The sequence below is a fragment of the Suricata suricatta genome, chromosome 1 (genome assembly GCF_006229205.1).
Source record: "Suricata suricatta isolate VVHF042 chromosome 1, meerkat_22Aug2017_6uvM2_HiC, whole genome shotgun sequence".
Lineage (NCBI taxonomy): Eukaryota > Metazoa > Chordata > Mammalia > Carnivora > Herpestidae > Suricata > Suricata suricatta.
In genome coordinates this window covers 164919451-164943328 of record NC_043700.1, presented here as the reverse complement: position 1 = coordinate 164943328, position 23878 = coordinate 164919451, and positions in this window count along the sequence as shown.

The following is a 23878-nucleotide window of genomic DNA, read 5'->3' as shown; positions in this document are numbered from 1 at the left end:
TATAACAGGCTTTTAAATACATATATAAAGCTAGTGTGTAATATGAGTACCTTTTAGAGTCAAATATGTGAAAAACCTAACAGTCGTACATATCAGTTAGGAAGAATGATAAAGATATTTGTAAAACTTTTGCCCCAACTTCAGAGTACTGAACTATCTAGGAAAAGAGAGTAAAGAAGTACAGAAAGAACAAAGGTTACTTTTAACTGTATCTTTAAATATTACTATTATTATTTTAATGTTTATTTATCTTTGAGAGAGTGAGACCACAAGGAAAGAAGGGGCAGAGAGAGAGAGGGAGACAGAATCTGAAGCAGGCTTCAGGCTCTGAGCTGTCAGTGAAGAGCCTCACATAAGCTCAAACCCCCCCAAATCATGAGATCATGACCTGAACCAAAGTTGGAGTCTTAACCAACTGAGCCACCAGCCAACCATATTTTTATTACTTTTAAATTAAGTTTAAAAGTAGAGAGAGAAAAATGTTCATATATATTAAATCCAAGTGGGGTATGCAATATTGTCTGTTATTTTATTCTCTGGATTTTGTCATCTGTTTGAAATATTCCATACATGAAAATATATTACAACCATGAATTACAAATCACTTTTAAGAACTGAAGAAATATTGCGTATCTTCATTTGGTAAAAATACAAAAATGGCTGAAAAATTATTATACAAGAGTGCCTATGTTAGTAAATACAATTCAAAAATAAATTCACACTTTGTATTTTATAAACTGTAACTCAAGTGGTTTAATGTTGTTTTATTCTAATAGCAATAACTTTTCTCTAGAAGAGCACAGAAATATCCCCAATGCCTAAAAATCCCCCCATGCTTAATATCACATACCTTGCAATTAAACTAGAAATGTAAGTATCTTTGGTTTAACCCAGAGCAGCCAAGAAAATATTCTGAATTTGTGGAGACGTGGAAAGGATTTGGACAGTCTCTAGTAATAATACATCTTTGGGAATGAGAAAATATAGCTTTCTCAAACATGTAGCTGGCTCTGATTTTATCTCCTGTCTGTTTTCTTTTAAAGCACAGCCTTAGATTTTCCAACAGGGAGGCCCATAGTCCTGTGTTAATTTGCATGGCTGCTGTAGACTCTGATCGAGGTCTGCCAAACAGTCTGTGAAACTTATTAACATAGAAACCAGGAAATTAATTTCCATAGTCTAATTCTGAAAGTGGCCTTTACTTCAGTCAATACTTTCCATTTGTGATAGAATTAATTGCCTGAAAACTTATTAATGAGAAGATTCAGCAGGTAGTAATTAACATCAAAGTAAAAATTTTTTAACTCTTATGAAAATTGTTTAAGTACCTGGAAGAAATCCAGGTAAATAGCCAACAGAAACTATAGCTCTTCTTAAAAGTTATCATTTACTGATTTAGCCTAGCATTTGGGTTTTATATCATAATGCAAGAAGTATTCTGCTGGGAGCCATTTTTGAAGTAACGCAGGTTTGCAAGACCTCCCACCATCAAATGGCAACCAGTATCTACACCCACTCCACCCCCACTCAATTTCTGCTTGAGCACCAACTCCCAAGGCACCTGACTGACTGATATCAGGAGTGACTTGTCTTCTTGTGCTAAAAATATGTGAATTGTACCTTGTGAAAACACTTGTTATAGGAGTTTCTTCTTTTGAGATTATAGGAGCAAATGTTACATTTCCTGAGAAAACCTGTTTTTCTTCCAAAACAGGCTATTGAAACCTGTTCATAAAGACTTAATGCTTGCCTTTGCTATGCTAAAAACTTTGCCTAGTATTTGAAAGCTAAAGGCCCCTTCCTTTCCCAAATGATAAACATCTAGTTACCTACTTCAATTTCTATTGGTAAAGATTATGCATGAGTCTTCCACCAATCTATGTTCTGGGAAATTTTTACATACCAAAGAATTTGTTATCAGAAATTATTGTCTAAGGCAATTACCACTTCTGTTTTGTACCCTATACATTTTTTCAATAAATAAAGCTGACTCTCAGGTCAGAGCAGAGTTGCCTGCCTGGTGAGCAGAAAGAAAGCCAAGGCTTTCTCACTCCCTTTCACCAACACCGTCCATCCTTCAGGGAGCCCTGGACCTGCTGGAGCTGGATTCCTGAAGTATTCAGTGATGATGACTTTGCTATAAATTATGTCATATATACATAAAATATTTTTATTTGATTCTGTATAACTCAAGGTTAGATGCCAATTAATTCAGAATCAGTAGCAGAACTTTTAAAGAGTTTCAGATCATTAAAGTTCATTGGCAATCAGCCATCCTTATACATTAATTATTTTAAATCATATTTTACTGCCAAACTTGGGGGATGATTCTTGCATTAGTCAATTTAATTGATCAAAGAGAATTAAACTTACCATTGACCCAGCAACTAAGTTGGTCAAAATATTAATGACTATCAGAGGCTAAGAATCCTATTAACTTATTTTTAAGTATTCTAACACTTGTGCTGACTTTAGGAATGCCTTTAAATAATAAGAATAATAATGGTTAACAGCAGCATAGAATTTTGACAACTGAGGGGTGAGGAGTGTCAATTCCTTTTGGAATAGGGGCTAGAAAATTTGTTTTGAGGCTTCATTTGTATAAGAAGTGCATACAGGATGTGTATGTATTACATATATGTGTGTATACATGCATGTATTACAAGGATGGTATGTGCTTTTTTTTTACATTTTTTAATGCTTATTTATTTCTTAAAAACAGAGAGAGTGTGTGAGTGTGAGCGTGAGTGGCAGAGAAGCAGAAAGAGAGAGGGAGACACAGAATCCAAAGCAGACTCCAGGTTCTGAGCTGTCAGCACAGAGCCTGATGTGGGACTTGAACATACAAACCATTAGATCATGACCTGAGCTGAACTCAGATGCTTATCCAACTGAGCCACCCAGGCCCTGGTATGTGTTATTGAAGTGGCTTGGGGGAGGCTGATGGAGGCAATGGAGGAGCTTAATTATTTCCACCTTTTCTTCTAATCCCTCACACACCTGTCTTTGATTCTACTACATTGGATTCACAATATTTCTTTTTATTTTAGGCCACAAAAATATTTACCCACCATATTTCCTTTCCTTTTCATTCTGAGTTGTTCAAAGACATGAAAACCTTTTTGTAGTATTATTTGACAATTGTTTTGTTAGGAATTGGAACAAAGAAGGTTGGAAGGAATGGTATATACTTGAATTAGGGGAGAGAAGAGAAGAGAGTAGGAATTCATGGGAATTAGCAGGGCAAACTTAGTCAAGAACAGTCTATCCCACCATCTTTATCATGTGCTTTAAGGCTCACTGCTTCTCCAGTCTGAAAATTCTCTTTTCATCACCCATTTTTTACAGAGTGTTCCACGGCTAAAAGGTAAATAAATATTCCTAAGAGGAAAAGTAGAGTGACTTTCTATCTTTAGAATGCTTGGATATAATTTTTTATCTGATGTGTTATTAAAGCCATTGAAATCTGTATTAATTATCTATTGCCTCACAAGAAATTACTCCAAATTTAGTGGCTTGAATAACAGGCATATTGAGAGTTGGGGATTTGAGAGAGGTTTCACAACGTGGTTCTGGCTCAGGGTCACTCATGAGGTTGTAGTCAAGATGTCAGTTGGGGCTGCAGTTAATGAAGGCTTGACTGGGGTTGGAAAATCCACTTCCAAGTTGGCTGACCCACATGGCTGTTGGCAGGAAGCCTTTGTTGCTTGCCATAGGAACCTTTCCACAGGACTTTTAGAATTTCTTCACGACATGGCAGTTTGATTCCCTTAGAGTGAATGATTGCAGAAAGAAAAAAAAAAGACTATAATACTAGCAAATTTTGATGATAAGCAGAAGAGAGGATAGGCTTAAAATAACATTTTCCAAATTTTTATCATTGGTACCACACTGTCACTCAAGATGTAAATAGGCATTTAATGAGGGGAAAAAAAAGAAATCTGTGCTAAAATAAGACTTGAAAGAAAAATTTAACCAAGAAACAAACTTAAACATTTTTTTAACTGAGAGAGTCTCATATACATCATAAATTTCCAAAGGAGAGATGTATTTTGCAACTACTGTTAACTAAGCTATGTCACTCTGTCTGTCTAAAACTTTTTAGGGTTCTTTTGATAAAATTCAGTTTTGAGAGCTAAGTGGGAAATACATATTCCTTCTTTATTACCTTAAATTTTCTTAAGTTTTATTTATTTTTTTTTGAGAGAGAGAGAGACACTGTAAGTGAGAGAGGGAGAGAGAGAATCTCAAGCAGGATCCTCACTGTTAGTGCAGAGACACCCCCCCCCCATGTGGGGCTTGAAATCATGAAACCACTAGATCATGACCTGAGCTGAAACTGAGTTGGACACTTAACCAACTGAGCCACCCAGGTGCCCCTTTACTACCTTAATACCAAGAGGAACATTATAAGAATCAAGTTTGAGACAACATTCTACCAAATACTTAGATATTTATTTGCAAGCTGACCAAATGAGCTATCATAGCTTTAGCAACCATCAAATCACATCTGTCAGCAGAGATCTTTGTGAGTTAGGAGTGCACAGAACTAAGTCTTTTGATTTTGAGCACTGTTGTAAAAGGCTAATTGAGCTTGGAAAAAATTTTAATTCATGAATGAAACTTATTTCTAGTACATCTTGTGCTAATTTGTCAAACCTCCACTTGAGTATGAGTTCCTGACCAGAGCAGGTTGATGCTCACTAACCCCTTCTAGAGGTTGTATTAAAATCAGTTTACACACATTTGCATCATACTGTTTCTGTTAAAACAAATGTTCAGAAGGATAACATAGAAATAACATTTCTAAACATTTTATTATATCATTCTTTTTCCTCAGAACCTTTGTAGGACTAATGTTTTAGAAAAGATATGGGAAAATAAGTCTTTTTAAAAAATTTTTATTTTTGAGAGAGAGAGAGAAACAGAGCACTTACAGAGGAGAGGCAGAGAGAGGGGGAGACACAATCTGAAGCAAGTTTCAGGCTCCTAGCTGTCACCACAGAGCCCAACATGGGACTCAAACTTATGGACCAAGAGATCATGACCTGACCCAAAATTGGATGCTTAATAGACTGAGCCACCCAGGCTCCTTGAAAACTCAGTCTTTAGTAAGGAAAACAAGGAAGTAAGAGGTCAGATGACCTAGAAGGAATTGGCTCCTAAAAAGAGGGCAATAAAATTAATGGACAATTGATGATGACAGATGCTGACAAGAGACTGTATCTGAATCTCACTGTCTCTTTGAAGGAGCTATAAGGATCAATTTCCAGTAGTCAAGAAGAGGTTATTCATCAGAGCACATTACTGAAGGAAGGAGAACAAAAAGGCTTACCACCAAACCCCTGGGGGAGAGACACAGCAAGGTCTTGAAATATATGGGAAATGTATGAACTAAATCAAACTCACTTTTTTAATTATAAAAAGACAGGTAACATACAATCTAGTAATTTTGCTACCACACTGATTCTAGATTCAAAGTGGCCAAATACATAGGACCACGTTTATATTTAAGCAAAATTAATGCAATAGAATATGTTTATGGCAAGACAGGACACAAAGCAATTGACTGTAGCAGTGCCATCTATAATAGGAAAATAATGGAACTACAGTGGGTCTAGAGTGTCTCCTTATAAGCTGGGTGCTTTCATGAGTAATCTGCTGCTACTTTACACATGTGACCTACTAATCCTCACACCAACCTCATGAGGATGAAACTATTACTGTTCCCATTTTATAGATCACCACGGGAGTGGGTGATTCATTCAAGGACAAGATGCTAGGACTCTAACCCAAGTGAGTCTCATTCCACAGCCCTGCTCTCTATATTGCCCTCAGCAGATGAAAATTGTTCTAGCAAATGCAACTTCCAGCTGGAAACCAAAAAGCAAAAATGCAGAATACGGTTTGGGAGAGCTTAGTCAGATCAGTATCTGTTTTTAGATGTAAGACAATAAAGAGCACAATATTTCATATCCCAGAATCAAGAAGAATTAGAGCCACATTAGACAAAGAAATGCGAAATTATCTAATGGACTAACTTTCTATTCTGTGCTTCATGTAACCCCGCACCAGTATGAAACATTTTGTATTATGGATTTTTAGAAAATGAAAATGTTCTTAATAAATTCTCAAGTTCTTTGTGTTTTATTTAAATCTTTAATGTCAATGCTTTGTTATAAAAAAGAAGAAAGTCTTTCCTGGAATTAATTTCAACCAACAATTCTAAGACCACATTGCCTTCTTTCAAAGAGAAAAGAACATTTATAAGAACAGAGAGAATTCTGAATTAGTAACTCACACCAATAACTAGTTTTTCACTATTACTGTGAATTTCAATTCTATAAACTTTTATTGCATACTTTCTATGGGTTTAATATAGCTGTTGGAACACAGAAAGTGCGTAACTGATCATCAGCACCTCCAAAGAAACTTCAATTTCATGTGAGAAATAAGACGTCTAAATGTTAAGCTGTTAAATCATAATTCTGTGCAGCACATGAATAAGTGTCCAAGTGAAGACTATAGACCAGAATCCCCAAGACTGTGATGCAAGAAACATTTAAAAGGAGTTGATTTTTTTTTTCTGGAACATAAAGAGCATAAAGAAACTGAAAATCCATGCACTATCTCCTGCTCAAATACTATCTTTGCAAACTAGTTCACTCATAGCAATATTATCAAACGTTTATGGTACCCAGGCAGAACACAAACTGTTTGATACATTCTCTCATTGAATTCTCCAAATAATTCCATGAAACATTTATTACTTTTATCTTCATTTTATAGTTGAGAAAGGTGATATTTGTAAAACTAGAATCATGACAACAAATGATGCTGTTGTGATATATTGACAAACTGCTACACCCCAAAACATAGGCTCTACGCTGAAAAAAGGCCATGCCTCTGTGTTCCCAGAATATTTTTTGCAAAGTAGGCCCAACTCATTTTCACACCACAAACTTGGTTTCCTTTTATAAAGGAAATTTATATTCCAAAATTTGCATTTATTTGTTTACTCATTTTCTTATTTTATTTTACTTATTTTCTATCTTAAGGAACCTGACTACAGCTATCTTTTCCACCAATATACCTTGTGTTAACCTTATTCCTGGCACACAGTTGGCATTCCGAAATGTATAGTGGAAGGAAGAAGGGAAGGAAGAAAGGAAGGAACTAGCATAGCAGAAGCTGTACCAAAGTTAAACACACAAGGCAAACCTATTCAAGGCTTTTGCAATAGGATCAAGAGAAGCGAAAACTCAGTGTGACCTCACTGAAGGTCACAAGGGCTGGAACAGTTTTAAGAGTGGGCGTGTGGCAATAATACTAACTCGATTTACCCAGAAGAAAAGTACACAGTCCCTTGTCTTCATAACATGAGATACTTGTACAGTGTGGAGAAGGTGCTCACTGAAGTTTGGCTCCCATCTTCTCACAGAGACATAGAGATAGGGGCAGGACTGCATTTCAATGGAATGGTTCCAAGATCTTCAAAAAAGGCATTTTGGGCATGTAAAACTAGAAAGTAGCTTTAAAAAAACACATCTGAAAGAGGCAGAAAACTAATTTACCATTACAAGTTTTCTAAAGTAAGTGCTCTAAGAAAAGGGAGGTCAGCAGCCTAGGTCAGGAAGAAACCTGCCTACAGTTTAATCGAGAGGACAAGGCCAGGAGAGAGAAGGAGGGAGAGAGGATAGCATGGTAGTCACAACACTCTTCTGCTCAGGTCTCCTTCCAAGAGAACCTACTGCAAAGGGGCCCCTGGGTGGCTCAGTCTGTCAAGCATCCAACTCTTGATTTCAGCTCAGGTCATGAGTTTATGATTTGTTCAAGCCCCACGCCAGCCCTGCACTGACAGGGCTGAGCCTGTTTGAGATCTCTGTCTCCTCTCTTTTTTTGCCCCTCCCCCACTCACTCCCTCTCAAAATTAAATACTTTTTTTTAAAGAGAGAGAACCTGTTGGAAAGAGGGCAGTTGGCTGATAGCCTCCAACTGCCTCACTTCCAGATGTGCAGCATGGTCCACACTGGCCCAAGCTCTCTTAGCCACCCCCAGCCAGTGATTAAGTAAGGCGGGGCCATTCCCACCCCACCTGAGGCTTCTCTACCAGGGAGACCCTGCTCTGGGCTCTCTTTTAGCCTGGCCATGACTTTCCCAGACACCTGTTATAGTCTGAGGCTTCTCCCTCTCATCCACTCCTCCTCCTTTCCTTCTATCCTGGTGCAGCTTTCTCAAGGTTTTCCTACATATCTGCTCATTTTCCACTTATTCCTCACAGGTGTTTCTCCTAATAACATTTCTTGCACACCTAATTTTGTCTTCTGAGAAGACCCAAACTGGAACAGAAGGAAAAGGGAATGGGAGGGAGGGGAAGGAGGCAAAAGAAAACAATAGAAAGAGAAAGAGGAAAGTGAAGTATGAGAAAGAAAAGGGGATTAAAAGAGAAATATGCAAGAGAGAACAAAATAAAAACAAAGCAAATGAAGCCACATATTCTGCACATGTTCACCAATCTTGTGGCAAGATTGGAATTTGAATATTGGATTTTTACTTTGACCCTACCTATCATCACTACCAGAGGTATTTCAAAGAAAGCCAACTCCATACAAAAAAGGACTTTTTGCTCTCTGTGTAATGTCCCCCAGATATCCCTTTATGTGGCTGACAAAAGTTTGACACAGTGAGTGGCTCATCTGCACTAAAAGAAATGACTATTCTTAACAGCCCCACCATGATGACCTATCTCAATGCCAAAGATAGATAGATTAGATAGATAGATAGATAGATAGATAGATAGATAGATAGATACGATAGATTTATAAGGTATTTCTGTACTTCAGAACCCTGGTTCCACAACTGTTTTCAGCTCTTTGAGAAGATAAAAATTTTAACCTCCCAGTGTAAGATTCACCTCATTCTTCAACCCAGTAACTAGTAGTGGAAATATAGTTTATTCACCTGCACATTGGTGTGCACTGACCTACCTACCTTAAACTGGATCACCACAAGATTGCATTGACCAAAGTATGGTTTATGTATGCCGATGTAAGGCCATGGACAGGACAGTAGCATTGGAGACCAGGGTGCCTGTGTCAGCCCTATATGTTTCTTGCACAGTTTCTTCTATGGTAGGAGACACAAATCATATCAGACATATATGTCCTTCCTGGGGAAATGTGGCCATACAATCACTTGTGAACAAATCATTGTATAAAAATATAAATACCTCTCCAAAATACAAAGAATCATTTTCATGGAGAATTCAGTCAAAATCAACACTTAGAATAAATAAATACTATTTTATCTTGCTGCAAACATACAAATATGCTAAAGGTCACCCAATTTACACTACCTTACTGCTATGCATACAGCAGGACACTTTGCTCACTCATTTTGATCACAGTTTCTCCAAAAACAATAGATTTTTTCTTGAAACTTAAAAGAAATTTTGATTATTTTTTAAAAATAAAAGTTGCCTATTTTAAAGGGTAAATGATTCAACTTTAGAGTCAGAAAACTGTTAGTAACTTTCAAACACCATCTCCCAGATTCAGAAATACTACATTAATTGGGATTCCTGATACAAAATGAAGATCAGATCAGAGCCCCACACTGAGAACTGAGGATCTGGTACCACCAACAAACACAAACAGTGATGATGCTTTGAGAAACCTGGACATATTTTAACAAGCAGCAACAGCCTCCTGTGCAGGTTGGCAAAGCCCTAGAAGCTCTTTGCAGCCTAAGAACATAAAACTACAAAGGAGAACAAGCAGAAACCAAGACAACTGAAACATAACACTGTGCAAAGAAAGAGAAAATGCTCAGGAAAGAACCATGAAATATTTGGCAGAAAATAATGGACAAGGATGACAGGAAATGAAGAATGGAATTTGTAATGTAACACAAGCATTTGAGATATAAAAGTAAAAATCGAGAGTGGCTGCACCAATTTGCATCCCCACCAACAGTGCAAGAGGGTTCCCCTTTCTCTGCATCCTCACCAATACCTGTTGTTTCATGTGCTGTTGATTTTAGCCATTATGACTGCTCTGAGGTAATATCTCATTGTAGTTTTGATTTGTATTCCCCTGATGATGAGTGATGTTGAGCATCTTTTCATGTGGCTGTTGACCATCTAGATGTCTTCTTTGGAAAAATGTCTCTTTATGCCTTCTGTTTATTTTTAGTTAGATTATTTGTGTCTTGGGTATTGAATTTTACAAGTTCTTTATATATCTTGGGTACTAGGCTTTATCAGTATATCAGTTTCAACTATCTTCAACTGATTAATAAATAAAAAAAGATGTGATACGTACAATGGAATATTACTCAGCCATAAAAAAGAATACATCTTGCCATTTGCAACAACATGGATGGAGCTAGAGAGTATAAGGCTAAGTGAAATAAATTAGTCAGAGAAAGACAAATATCAGATGATTTCATTTACATGTGGAATTTAAGAAACAAAACAAATGAACAAAGAGGAAAGAAGGAGAGAGAGAGAAACCAAGAAACAGACTCTTAACTATAGAGACCAAACTAGTTACCAGATGGGAGGTAGGTGAGGGGATGGGTGAAATAGGCGATGGGGATTAAGGAGTGTACTTGCTATGATGAGCACCAGGTATTGTATGGAAGTGTTGAATCAATCACTGTATTCTATACCTGAAACTAACACTACACTATATGTTAAATTACTGGAATTTAAATAAAAACTTAAAAAATAATAAAAATAAAACTTTGAAATTTAATTTTTTAAGAGCCTACTTTATTCCAGGCACTATTCTGAACAAAAAGACAATGAATCAACCCTGCTATCCAGTAGATTAATGGGGGAGTCAAGCCATGCAGGCAAACAGTTGGGAAAGAAAGAGAAGGGTTCCAGCCCAGATAAAGATCCTGACACCTATATTTATGATAAGAATAAAGTTTATACATACAAAAGAAGGAATCAGGAACTTTTAGCAAAACATGGAAAACTGAAGTTTCTATGCTTCACAACACCTTGTGATTTTACCAACTTTAAAACATGGCACAAGTCTTACACAGTGAAATATTTGAATTCATCATTAGGATTGTGATTATTTTTTAAATATGTATTTAATTCACAGCCCTTTGACGTAGGATAAATGAATTGATATTTAGCAAACATGTTTTATTAACGACCTTTGTAATTTGGCAAAAAGTATCATGTCACTGTTTCCAGATGGTTTTACTGTCATTTCCTTTAGGTTTTCTTGTCATCCCCAAGTCCTGAGATCAACCTCCTAGGTATCTAATCATCAATAGCATTAGATACCCAGACTGGATATCTTGACTATTTGATTTAGGAATTTTTGCCTAATATGAAAGGCACAAGCATGCACACGCGCGTGCGCGCACACACACACAGACACACAGTGGACACACACTGAACAGGTCGCTTTCCAGAATTCTGTCTTAGCCAGTGTTATTCCTGCTCTGCTATCTCTCACACTCCAAGCTGTTGCCCCATCGTTCCACTTAGAGAGTCAAGTCCAAGCATCTCCTTACAGATCATGGACAGTCCATCACTTAGAGATAAAGCAGTGATATTTCTGATGTTGGGTCAGCTTGGAAGGTAATTAAATTGCTTGCTCTACTTTGTAACAATTTCTGAAGTGAAACATTGCCACAAATCAGTTTTGCAGCTACCATTAACTTGGGTTGTGAACTGGACATTATATAGACTTATCTGTTAGTCATCATAACACCAGTCAAGGAAAATTTATAAGAGAGGAGATCAGTTTGGGAAGAAAAACATAGTCTGCATGTGCTCCATGCCTAGTGCACTATTATTGCTTCTGGTTTTCAGTTCTTAATGTAAATTTGTTTGCTTATGTCTTCTTTCCATCTCACTATCCTATCTTCATCTAAATGAGACAAATCTGGGTCCTAATTCTAGCACCATAATATTTTAGCTGTGTTATCCAGGGCTGCTGATCTTAACTTCTCTCAGCCTCAATTTTCTCATATCTGAAATGGGAAACATGATACTACTGTCTACCTAGAATAGTTTTGATTTGTTTTGTTTTTATGAGGATTTACTGATGGAATGCAAATAAATGACTTGTTCATGGTGCATTCATTCCATCATTTATTCAATAATGGCTTCTTTGCTCTGCATGTCCAAGACATTGTACACAGTAAATGTTTAATAAAAGTTAATTTTATTATCTCTAATTAGCATATCATGTTTTAATAATACCAGAAAGTTTGCTAGTAGTGAGAGGAACCAAAAATTAGCAGAACAATATTTCTAACTTTCCTTAGAAAACAATAGTCATGTTTGTGGGTGTGTGTATATATATATACACACACATACACACAAGTATATACATACACATATACACACATACATATGTTTGTATATATGTGTGTGTATGTATGTGCACACATATGTATGTGTGTATATGTGTGTGTATATATATATTTGTGTGTGTATGTATATGTATATATATTAAGAATCTAAGGCAGGAAGTAGATGAGAAATATGCCCAAGTTTCTATAGCAAATAGCCAAGATTTTACTAAAAGCCAGCTTGGTGCTATTTCTTTTGGACTTAAGCAAATAGTGTTCTGTAATATTAGCAAAAAAATGTGAACAATTCTAAATAAAATTTCCCAAGTGGCTTTTCAAAACCCATACCACATTAGGACTGTAAGAGAAAGCACCATATAAGAAAATGTCAGTTTGAAATATGACATGTCTTCTATAGTCTGATAAATTGTTCTCATTACAAACCCAAGCTATTCCCAATGAATTTGTGAGTCATTAAAAATAGTAAGAGGGATACTCTATCAGTTACCACATTCTGCTCCCCATCCATATCTGATTTTGCAACCAGATATTTGCCCATACAGGAAACAACCCTATTCTCCATAGCAGAAGAAAGAAACTTTACCAAAACTTACCACCTGTGTCTCTTTTTTCTAAAAAAATGTTTTTAATGTTTACTTATATCTGAAGGAGAGAGAGACACACACAGAGCACAAGTAGGGGAGGGGCAGAGAAAAAGGGAGACACAAAAGCCAAAGCAGGCTCCAGGCTCCAAGCTGTCAGCACCAAGCTCAATGTGGGGTTTGTACTCAAACCATGAGATCATGACCTGAGCCAAAGTTGGATGCCCAACTGACTAAGCCACCCAGGTGCTCCTATGTTTCTTTATTATAATCTGTACCTATGCAAGTTAAGAAATCCCTTTGTGTACATTTTGAATTAATACTCTCATCCCTGTTACCTCTCATTTCTGCTCTTCCCCCAATGTTATCCTTTTCAGAAAAAACACCTTTCATCTCCATATCTCTTTCATAAAACAGGCATGATGAATCACTAATGCAATACATCTGCAATACATCCACACAAGAGAAATTTAATGTGCACAATTCAACCAAATCCCTTAGGATAAAAACTTGTCAAAAGCTTTGAAATTGTTTCTGAAACAAAGAACAGACAGCACATAGTTCACCACTGTGTAGGATGGGGATTGCATATCTAGTGACATTTGTTTGTTTAGGGATGAGGAAAGGTGTCATTACATTTCAGCAGAAGAAGAGCAGAGAGAAGTGTCGGAGAAAGGTGAAGTTAACTTTTCTTCTGAAATTGAAATGTGTCTCATATTCCCAGCCTACTTGGGCATTCAGTAGCCTAGGGCTAACAGCAGAGATATCCTAAAGGGGTAGACGTGTATCAGAGACCCGCTGTGCAGAGCCTATTCCATCCACACAGACCATGGATTTGGAGAAATCCGTGTCCTCAACAATATGCATATAGCTTAAATCCTGGTCAGACAACCAAATTTATCCTCAGTAGAGGAGGGAAAACTCAATTAGATAGAAACATGGTCCAAATACATTTTATTCTCTCTCTGATAGCCTTTACAATGACTTTGCCAGGTATCTGTAATTGACCACATTTTTTGTGACAATTGCTTTCATTAAATTGCAATTCCTACATCTATAAGCCATTGTGGTATTTCATTTTTCTGCTGCAACTCAGACAACTTTCTAGGCTATCTGTTCTTTGGAAATAACTATATATAAATAGCTCGTTGACTTTAGCACCTTCTGCTTCAGAATGTGCTGCTAAAAAAAAGAAGAGTAAATTAACCGTGACTCCAGACATCTCCAACTCAAGTCATCTTTCACCCAGCTGGAAGGAAACCAGAGCATCGGGTATAAACTACACATGTTTTATTTTATTTACCATTAAAATATATCTTTTCTAAATTAAAATACTATTTACCTGTGTGTTAGCATTAAATAGAGTCCATTTTGCCTTTGTTCAAAGTTCTCTTCTCCTGTGGGAGATTGTAAAGGCAATATGGCTCTTCTGTTCTAAACCATTTTAGTGAACTTTGACACTGACTGGATATTGGACTGGTCGGGAATATCAATGACCTGCCTTCCTCAGCTAAAGAAAAAGAAAGGGGTCTCTGAAAGGAATAATGTTGTGGGTACTATACCCCATAGATGCAGAAACATAACTGAGATTTAGGTGTGCAGCTCCTAGGGCCTTCTTTTCTGCCTGAGAGTTAAAAAACTAAAACTTTGCCCTCTTTTTCAAAGATTGAAAATCAAAGATTGAAGTTAACCCAATCAATAAAAAATTGACTCACACCCACACTGATAAAACTAATATGCAACATGTCTCCAAAATGACCCATGCTCCGTAATAATCTTTTTTTAAAACTAGGCAAATTCATCTGTCTACAGTGGATATGCCCAAAGACTGGAGAAGTCATTAGAGACATTCAAAGCCATTAGAAGTTTAATTTAAACTAACATCTACTCAATAGCAAATTACTCTGCAAACTTCCTCAGCTTTTTTTTTAATGTTTATTTATTTTGAGAGAGAGTGAGCAGGGGAGGGGCAGAGAGAGAGAGAATTCCAGGCAGGCTCCACCTTGTCAGCCCAGAGCCAGATGTGGGCTCAGTCTCACAACTGTGAGATCACGATTTGAGCTGAAATCAAGTGTCAGATGCTTAATTGACTGAGCCCCTCAGACACCTCCTCTCTCTGCTCTTATAATAATCTCAAGAATGCAATAGGCAACCATTATAAAATTAATATACAGAACTTCCATATTCCACACTCTTGCTTTCTACCCTGTTGGGTCAGCTATAGGTTAGTCTTTGTTATGTAGATGTAGTCTTTGTTATGTGATCAGGAGAAAGTAGAGCTGAAGGCCAACCTACATCCTCTAGGTCTTAATTAAGCAAAGGGAGGTGGGTTTGGTTGTTGTATTCAGTGTATGGTGGTTAGGTTGGAGGTGGCAGGACCAGGGACCAGCAATAGGACTATATGGATAAAGCAAAGGGAATGCTTTTGTTTTTGCCATACTGTAAATGGGAAAGTTTAAAGAAAAACCACACAGTACCTGTATCTATACTTCGGAGAGAACTCTCGGTTGGAAATAGAATGTTTGATGTGGAAGAAATTTGTTAAACATTAAGAATATATTATAACTACCCAAATTCCACTTTGTCTCCTCTGGTGTTTTCTTGAGATACCTAGTAGAGATTTAAACATCTTTTAATCATATTTTTTCCATCTCAATAATGTTTCTTTGAATAATAAATCTTACTACATGAACCATCCATTATATCTGGCTGTACTGGTAATTTCCAATGCAACAGTTTCCAACAGTCTCTTTGGCCACTTCTTCCCCTCCAATAGCAAAAAATGATTAATAACAAGTTCTACCTTTTAAAAGAGTTTTTACAGGGGCCCCTGGGGGGCTCCGTCAGTTAAGCACCCAGCTCTCGGTTTCATCTCAGGTCATGATCTCACAGTTCATGGGGTCAGCACAGAGCCTACTTGGGATTCTCGGTCTCCCTCTCTCTGCCACTCCCCCACTCACTCTCCCTTGTGTGCTCTTTCTATAAATAAATAAATAAATAAATATGTGAGTATTTACATATGATTAGTTCTTTTTTTCACACTCAGAACTTTAATGATTTATTATATAAATAACTAATGGAAAGTGATAGTAAAACCACTGAAGTTTAATAGGCAAATAGGGGGGCGCCTGGGTGGCTCAGTCGGTTAAGCCTCCAGCTTCGGCTCAGGTCAGATCTCACGTTCGTGGGTTTGAGCCCCGCATCAGGCTCTGTGCTGACAGCTAGCTCAGAGCCTGGAGCCTGCTTCCAGTTCTGTGTCTCCTTCTCTCTCTGCCCCTCCCCCTCTCATGCTCGGTATCTCTCTGTATCAAAAATAAATAAAACATTAAAAAAAATTTTTTTAATAGGCAAATAGGAAAAGAGTAAACATTTTATAAAAGAGGAGCTAATATTGTAAACAAATATGAAAAAAAGAATTTTAGTATCGAGTTTCTAAAATATTTATTTACAAAATATAAGATTACTTGATATTCATTGTCTATGTTGATACATATATGTTTCTATGTTTAAACACACTAACACACAGACATATATATGATTCAGAGAGTTATGCCTATATCAATATTTGGCTTCTCAACATCGATAATCCCTTCCCTTGGAGCAGCCTGATTTCCCACATTGTCCTCTTGGCAGGATACCAGATGCTTCCCTTCCCTTCTTCAGTATCCTAGGAAGTAAGCACATGGCCTAAGCGGGGCCAACCAAATGCTCATTCCTGTTACGTCTGGCTCTTGACTTTAATGACAGAAGGACAGAAGAAATGGCTGCAGTTTATTCATTGTAACAATGACTACTGAATATCTTATGCTTTTAAAACTGTCTGCAGCTGCCAGTCTGTCCTCAGCCTTAGAATCCCCATATATATGTAACAAATTTTCTTTCCAGTTAAATTAGCCAGCCTATTTTTACTGTCCTCATGCAAACAACTATAACCACACCTAGGTTTTCATTGCATTTTAAAACTCATTTTTCTTCTAAATCATCTGATTCATTGTGCAAATAGCTCCCACACTTAAATGTCATGAACTGTTGCTTCATATATATGTTATAATAGCAAACAGCTAATTAAGATGCAGGAGTCAGAATAGTGTCATTCGGAAAATGAATATACAGAAGGTGGGTGTGTTTGCAACCTTCTCACTGTCAGCCCAATCTAGAATCATAAATTTTATTTATTGCTTCATTGAGAATTTTGCCAGGATAGAATTCCTAAAAGATTGCATAGGCTGAGAGCCTGTTTATCGGGCATGCTAGAGCATGACCCTAGTCTTCTATCTCTTTGCCAAACAAAAATTCGTCAATAGACCAGCATCATGTTCACCTTGGCACATAAAAGAAATGTTCACCCTCTGGTCCTACTCTTAAAATGTTGAAACAGAATCTGCATTTAAAGACTAGACAGGACATTTGTTTGTACATTAAAGTTTAAGAAATTCTATTCTACCTCACTTTGCATTTATCATTTTATAATTTGCCACTTTAGTCTCCACTCCAAAAATAATATTAGACTGCCTCTATTTCGGTCCTTTCCAAAAAAATTTAATATCATTTTTCTCATTTAATTTTATAATAATCTTGGGAGGCAAGGGGAGGTAACATTGCTTCCCATTCTATAAATGCAATAGCCAAAGCCTAGAAAAGCTGAAGGGTAAGGTCGCCACTCTTCAGTGGTGTAGTCAGGATTAGTACACAGGAATCTTCACTTGAAGAAACAGTTGGGTCTTGAGTGATCATCCTGCTCAGTATTATCCTAAACAGGAATCACTTCAGAAATATCTCCTCTACAAGGTTTGTTAAGGGGGCACCTTGGTGTTTCAGTCAGTTAAGAGTCTGACTCTTGATTTCAGCTCAGGTCATGATCTCATGGTATGTGAGTTCAAGTCCCGTGTTGGCCTCCATGTTGACAGTGTGGAGCTTGCTTGGGATTCTCTCTCTGCCTCTCTCTCTCTGCCCCTTCCCAACTTCCTCTCTCACTCTCTCTCAGAATAAATAAATAAATAGGGGCACCTGGGTGGCTCAGTTAGTGAGGCATCCAACTTCAGCTCAGACCATGATCTCATGATTCATGGGTTTGTGCCCCGCATCACACTCTGTGCTGACAGCTCAAAGCCTGGAGCCTGCTTCGGATTATGTATCTCCCTCTCTCTCTGCCCCTCCCAGCTCGCTCTCTGTCTCTCTCCCTCTAGAAAAATAAACATAAATAAATAAATAAATAAATAAATAAATAGTATTAAAAACAAATAAATAAATAAAAGGTTTGTTCAGCATTTACTTATACACAACCATGGGTCAGAATCTTATTACTTCAAAATTAGCTGTTCCATTTGTTAGACTGTTTTAACTTCATAAAATGCTCTGATTTGAAATATGCTTCTTGAATTTTTGAGTCTAAAAAAAAGAATAGAATGTTTTAATCTTTTCCCACAATAGCCCTTCAAATATTAGAGAAGAGTTAGCCATTCCTTCTATAACTCTTTTCTTGCACAGGGTAAATAATTTCCACCATTTACCAATGGCAGATTATCTAATTCTTCATCTTGATCATCCCTATTAGGAACATTCTAGGTATGTGGAGTTCTTGTAAAAAAATATTGAAGTAATTTAATATGCTGTCATGACCATAAAGTTCTTTGGGATAACTACCTCCATTAATTCAGACATTCTACTATTATTAAGGCTGGCTGAGGTTTAGTCAGCCTTGGTAACATTAATATAATATTCTTGTCCTATATTGAGTTTGCAACTTATTTTTGCATAAACTTTTCTCATGCCTGGTTCATCACTTTCCATCTCTGAGCTAGTATTTTTTATTGTTCTTGTTTATGGTGGCTTAATTTTTGTGCCTAACTACAGAGCATTAATTCTTGTTCAGTGACATCTTATTGGTTGTACCTCATCATTCCAGACTCAGAAGCTCATTTGAAATCTTGGTTGTGTTCTGAAGACCAGACATTAGGGGAAGATTCTTCTACCATGAGATAATCAGAGCCAACCCCATCCTTGCTGCAGCCTTACAAACAAGCAGTTCAGGCCCAAATAAATCTCTGCAGATGTGCATAAAACCAGACAGCATCATTCAGCCACAACACATAGTCTTATGAAAAACTGTTGAAGATTTGAGAAGCCAATTAATCAACCTCCTCTTTGAATTTGAAATCATTTGAGAGTTGATTCAGATAAGTATCATAATGTAAGCTTTATGTTCACAAAACTAGTTGGAGACTGTAATTTAAAGCGGAAGCCAAAACTGATTTTTGACTCTCATACCCCTCTCTCCTTGAACCTCATGGAATGCTTCTTTGTGCTTAATGCATGGGGGACAGGATAGAAAGAACATATTCAGCCTTCAGATAGGTGGTTTGGAAACAGAAGCAATGGGAGGCAAGAAGGGAGGGTTCAACTGGACACAGCCCCTTTCCTTAATCCCAGTCATCAGATCAATCACTTGGCCAGTAATGTTCCCTCAATATGTTCTTTGCTGAAGAGGGGAGTGGAAATCTCTCCCTCCAGAAATGGAATGAACAAAATAGCATGACCCTCGAACTAGGAGCCCTGGAGCAGGGCGGTGATATGCCCAGCTGGCTGTTTGCTCTCTCTTGCATAAGATTTGTTCATTTCTCCCTCTAATCCTTTGCAAATACCACTGCTTGATTAGAATCCTTCCCCTTCTCCATGAAAACAAATCTTCTTCTCTGTTTACTTACAGGGATTGTATTATTTGAGTCATCAAATGTTGAATCGCCTAAAAAGCACTACTTTAAATTAGATTGGTTTCAAAGGCAGATAACACCAAATTCAAATAGCTGCTGCCCATCCAGTGAAATAGAGCTTTTGGTTATCCAGTGATCAGGGCTTTCGTTCCACATACACGACATGCATATTTAGAGGCTGTTGTAACTCCCTAGTCAGTCTCCCTGGAAGAAATTAACACTCCCCTAAGACAACAGTGTAGATAATACTTAGGTATATACTTAGAAAAAATATGTAGGTAGTAATATGTGACTTTAAAGTTTTCAGGAATAAAATTCTAGGTAGATGTATATTAGTGACTATACTGAAACTTTAAAAAGGTATAGCTTCACTCTGCGCTGACAGTGTGGATCCTTCTTCAGATTCTCTCCCCCTCTCTCTTTGGTCTTGTACCATTCATTCTCTCTGTATCTCTCTCTCAAAATAAGTAAATAAGTGTTAAAAACATTAATTTTTAAAAAGTATAGTTTTAAAGTAACTTAACCCTGAGTTTTTGTTCTATTTGCATTGCCTTCAAAAACTGAAAATTCACTCAATTTTGGAATACGAGTCAACAAACATTTTATATAAAAGGCAAGATAGTAACTATTTAGGCTTTAAGATCCATTTAGCCCCTGTTGGGACCACTCAACTCTGTTCTGTTGTTTGAGGGTAAAAGCAACCATGAACAATATAATTTTGAGATTGTATGCCCCTTAAATGGCCATCTTTGTTAGTTTTATCCAGACTGATTTATCAAACTTTGTTTCTTAAATATGTTTCAATATTTCTACTAAAGATCTTTTCAACTTCTGGAGGTTTTACATCATTTATGCTTAGTAAGAAATAAATATTTTTTCATAAGACAAACTTTCTTTTCCCTTTGACTATTAATAAGATTTTATTATTTGGGACATATTAAACATAATGAAATGTATAAAGCAAGTTTTGTTTATTCCACAGTCTGACAGCTTGCACATTTAAACAACCAAGAGACTATTAGATTTTGATAAAGGACAAATAAGATGGAAATTCTTTGGTGAATTAGTTCCTTAGGAAGAGCATGAAATTGTGACGAAGCTCTCTGTCAAGTAAAAGAACCCTGTGGTTTCAACTTTAGACATTTCCAAAATATCTGTTTTATATACTGTTTTATTTTGAGGAGACTCTTCCATAAATTTCATTAATAAGATAACAAATGAAACAAGTGGGAAGAAAGTTAATATATTTACTAATATGTTAAAATATTTTCAATGCATTTATATTAATGTTTATAATACTAATACTACATAATACTGCAGTTTTAAAATATTTTTGTATTATATGTTAGAGTAATTGTTAATATAACAATTATGAATATATTGTTATTATTACTATTATTAAAAAGACTAGTCTAATGAGACATGCATACTCTCTTGGGCCCAGAAAACTAATTGAGATCTAACTATTGGAAAGAAACTTTTGTTGGAAGATAGAAATTCTAATTTATATTTGAAAGTAAATGAAAATTAGCTATGGACTTCTCACCATATATTTTTTATTTTTTTAATGCTTACTTATTTCTGAGACAGAGAGGGACAGAAGGTGAATGGAGGAGGGGCAAAGAGAGATGGAGATACAGAATCTGAAGCAGGGTCCAGACTCTGAGCTGTCAGCACAGAGCCCAATGCAGGGCTTAAAATCATGAACCACAATATATGACCTGAGGCAAAGTCAGATGCTTAAGCAACTGAGCTACCCAGGCACCCCTCTCAACATATTTAAATATTAATATATTTTTCCCTTTTCACAATTCATTCTCCAAAGAAACATGTGGAGAAAGGAAGAAACAGTAATGTAGGGGAAGAGCTAGATTTATCTTTCCATGTCCCCCCTAGAGGTTTTGTCATCCTGCTCATTAATTGGTACCATCTAGTATTTTCAAACATTGATGAAAGCTCTGCCTATGATTGATAGTTATTAAGAAACTTATCAGGATAATCAGGAATGATTTCCTCTGCAACTGACAATGGCAGGCTAAGTTAGATCAGCCAGACAGCTGTTTCAAAAGGCTATTCAAAATGAGATATTATATTTTGTTCACTGTGGAAGAGTGAAAAACAAAATTATATTTTGCTCAGAGTGGAAGTGTTCAGTCCAAGTGAGCTCTCACTGGAAAGCAAGACACACAGGAGCTCCAAGGGTGGTGCACTGAGAGATAGATGTCTTGGTGGCCAGCAGTTTGAAGAACTTCCAAGTGAAGGTTAGACAGTGTTTCTCAAAATGTGGCCCACATGCACTCTACATAAGAATCACTAAATTTCAAACGCAGATTCCTAGATTCATTCAGAATAACTATCAAAATCTCTACCGATTTCCTCCTCCACTGGGGATTTCAAATAATGACCCATTGGTTCTTAGGAAGGTGTTGTGTTTATTTTAAAGATAGCACCTAGATGTTATTTTAAAGGACACCTGGGTTGCTCAGTCAATTAAGCGTCCAACTCTTGGTTTTGGCTTAGGTCATGATCTCTTGGTTCATGGATTGGAGCCCCACATCAGGCTCTGTGCTGACAGATTATGGCTGCTTGGGATTCTCTCTCCTTCCTCTTTCTCTGCCCCTCTCCGACTTGCACTGTGTCTGTCACTCTAAAAATAAATAAATAAACTTAAAAACAAATTTTTAAGTGAAAAGACAGTTCTCCAAATCTGTACAAAAACAGTGATTCTTTATCACCTTGGAGTTGAGCTTAGAAGATCAAGAATCCCCTAAATTATACATAAAATGTGGAGTGTTTGGCTATTTTTCTGGGATGGGAATCTGTAGTTTATCAGATTCTCAAATAGTTCCCTATCTCCCTCCCAAAATTTAAAATGGACTAAGGCATCAAACTGATCCATTTAATTGTGATTGATTAATTCTATTGGAGCCTTCATTTACCATAGTCAGGACAGCAGGTTATTTGCTTGATGAGAATTAATCCTTAAAATGTTTGCACTGCTTTTTAATCATAAGGTTTTCCTTTCTTAAATTATCTGCTGTTTCTGAAGTAAAATGCCATGCACATTCATCATCAACCGATTATCAGAAGTCTGGTTCTAAATGTTCCATCAACTGAATGTAAAATTCATATTAATGATAGGAAATAGCTAAACCTCTGATTATTAGATACACCCTCTGTTTCATACCTATTATTTGCTTATCCAAGCTTCTGCCTTGATAAAAAGGAAGAGACTTAAATGAGTGAATCACCCATAATACTTCTGCTGGCATTATCTCACTGAATATATTGTAGATCTCCATTGTTACGTTGTAGTCTTTGTACAAAGAGGTTAAACCAAGAGAAGAAATGAAGTTAAATGAAAGTGAATAGGGACAGGCCTGACAGCTATTTACAACTCTCTGATTCTGGATTAGTGATAAAAAGTTTTATTTATGTCTGGTTAATAATGTTGTGCAAAGAAAGACAACCTCTAGGACAACTAAAGAGTACTCAACATTGTGAATTTTGCAAAAGGCAAAATCTTTAGTTAAAATGTACCTAAGTTGAAAACAAATAACAATATTCTTTGGCTACAAGAGTGTCAGAACTTGCCAATCTGGGAATATACCAATAGTAAAAATAGTAAATCTAGGTAAAAAAAAAAAAGTATTCAATTTTCTTTGAATACAGAGGAAACAAAGAATTTGGCTTATCAAAACTAACTCAGAACAAAAGCCTGCATCCTGGAGACATTGCAGAAATGTGTGAGCTCTAATGTTAGTTTTCTATTTGCTATCTTCCAATTGAGAATTCTAGTTGCTAGCAATGTCTGTGACACATAGACTATACTTAACAAACACTTCAATACATTCAGTACATGTGTGAAGGAGAGATAAGTGAAGGAGATAGTAGAGATTCTAGGTAGATGGTAAATGTATGATCTATGTGAAAAAAATTTTCAATGACCTAATATAGTCTACCTTTTTTTTATAGCTCATAAAAAGCTCAATGCATGACAATGGCATGTTCTATTCAGAGAGCAAATCTCATGTAAATTCCATCATCTTCTTTCCTCAAAGTCCACATCTAGCCAAGAGGAAGAAGAGAATGGAGGAAAAACCTGAGAGGTTTGAATGGGTCACACCTGGATTTGCCATGATAATTGCTCCTATGTTTCATTGGTCTGTTCTCCATCACATGGTCCCACTTACTTATAAAGGAGTCCAGGAAGAGTGGGTGGGCAATGTACTGAAGCAGAAA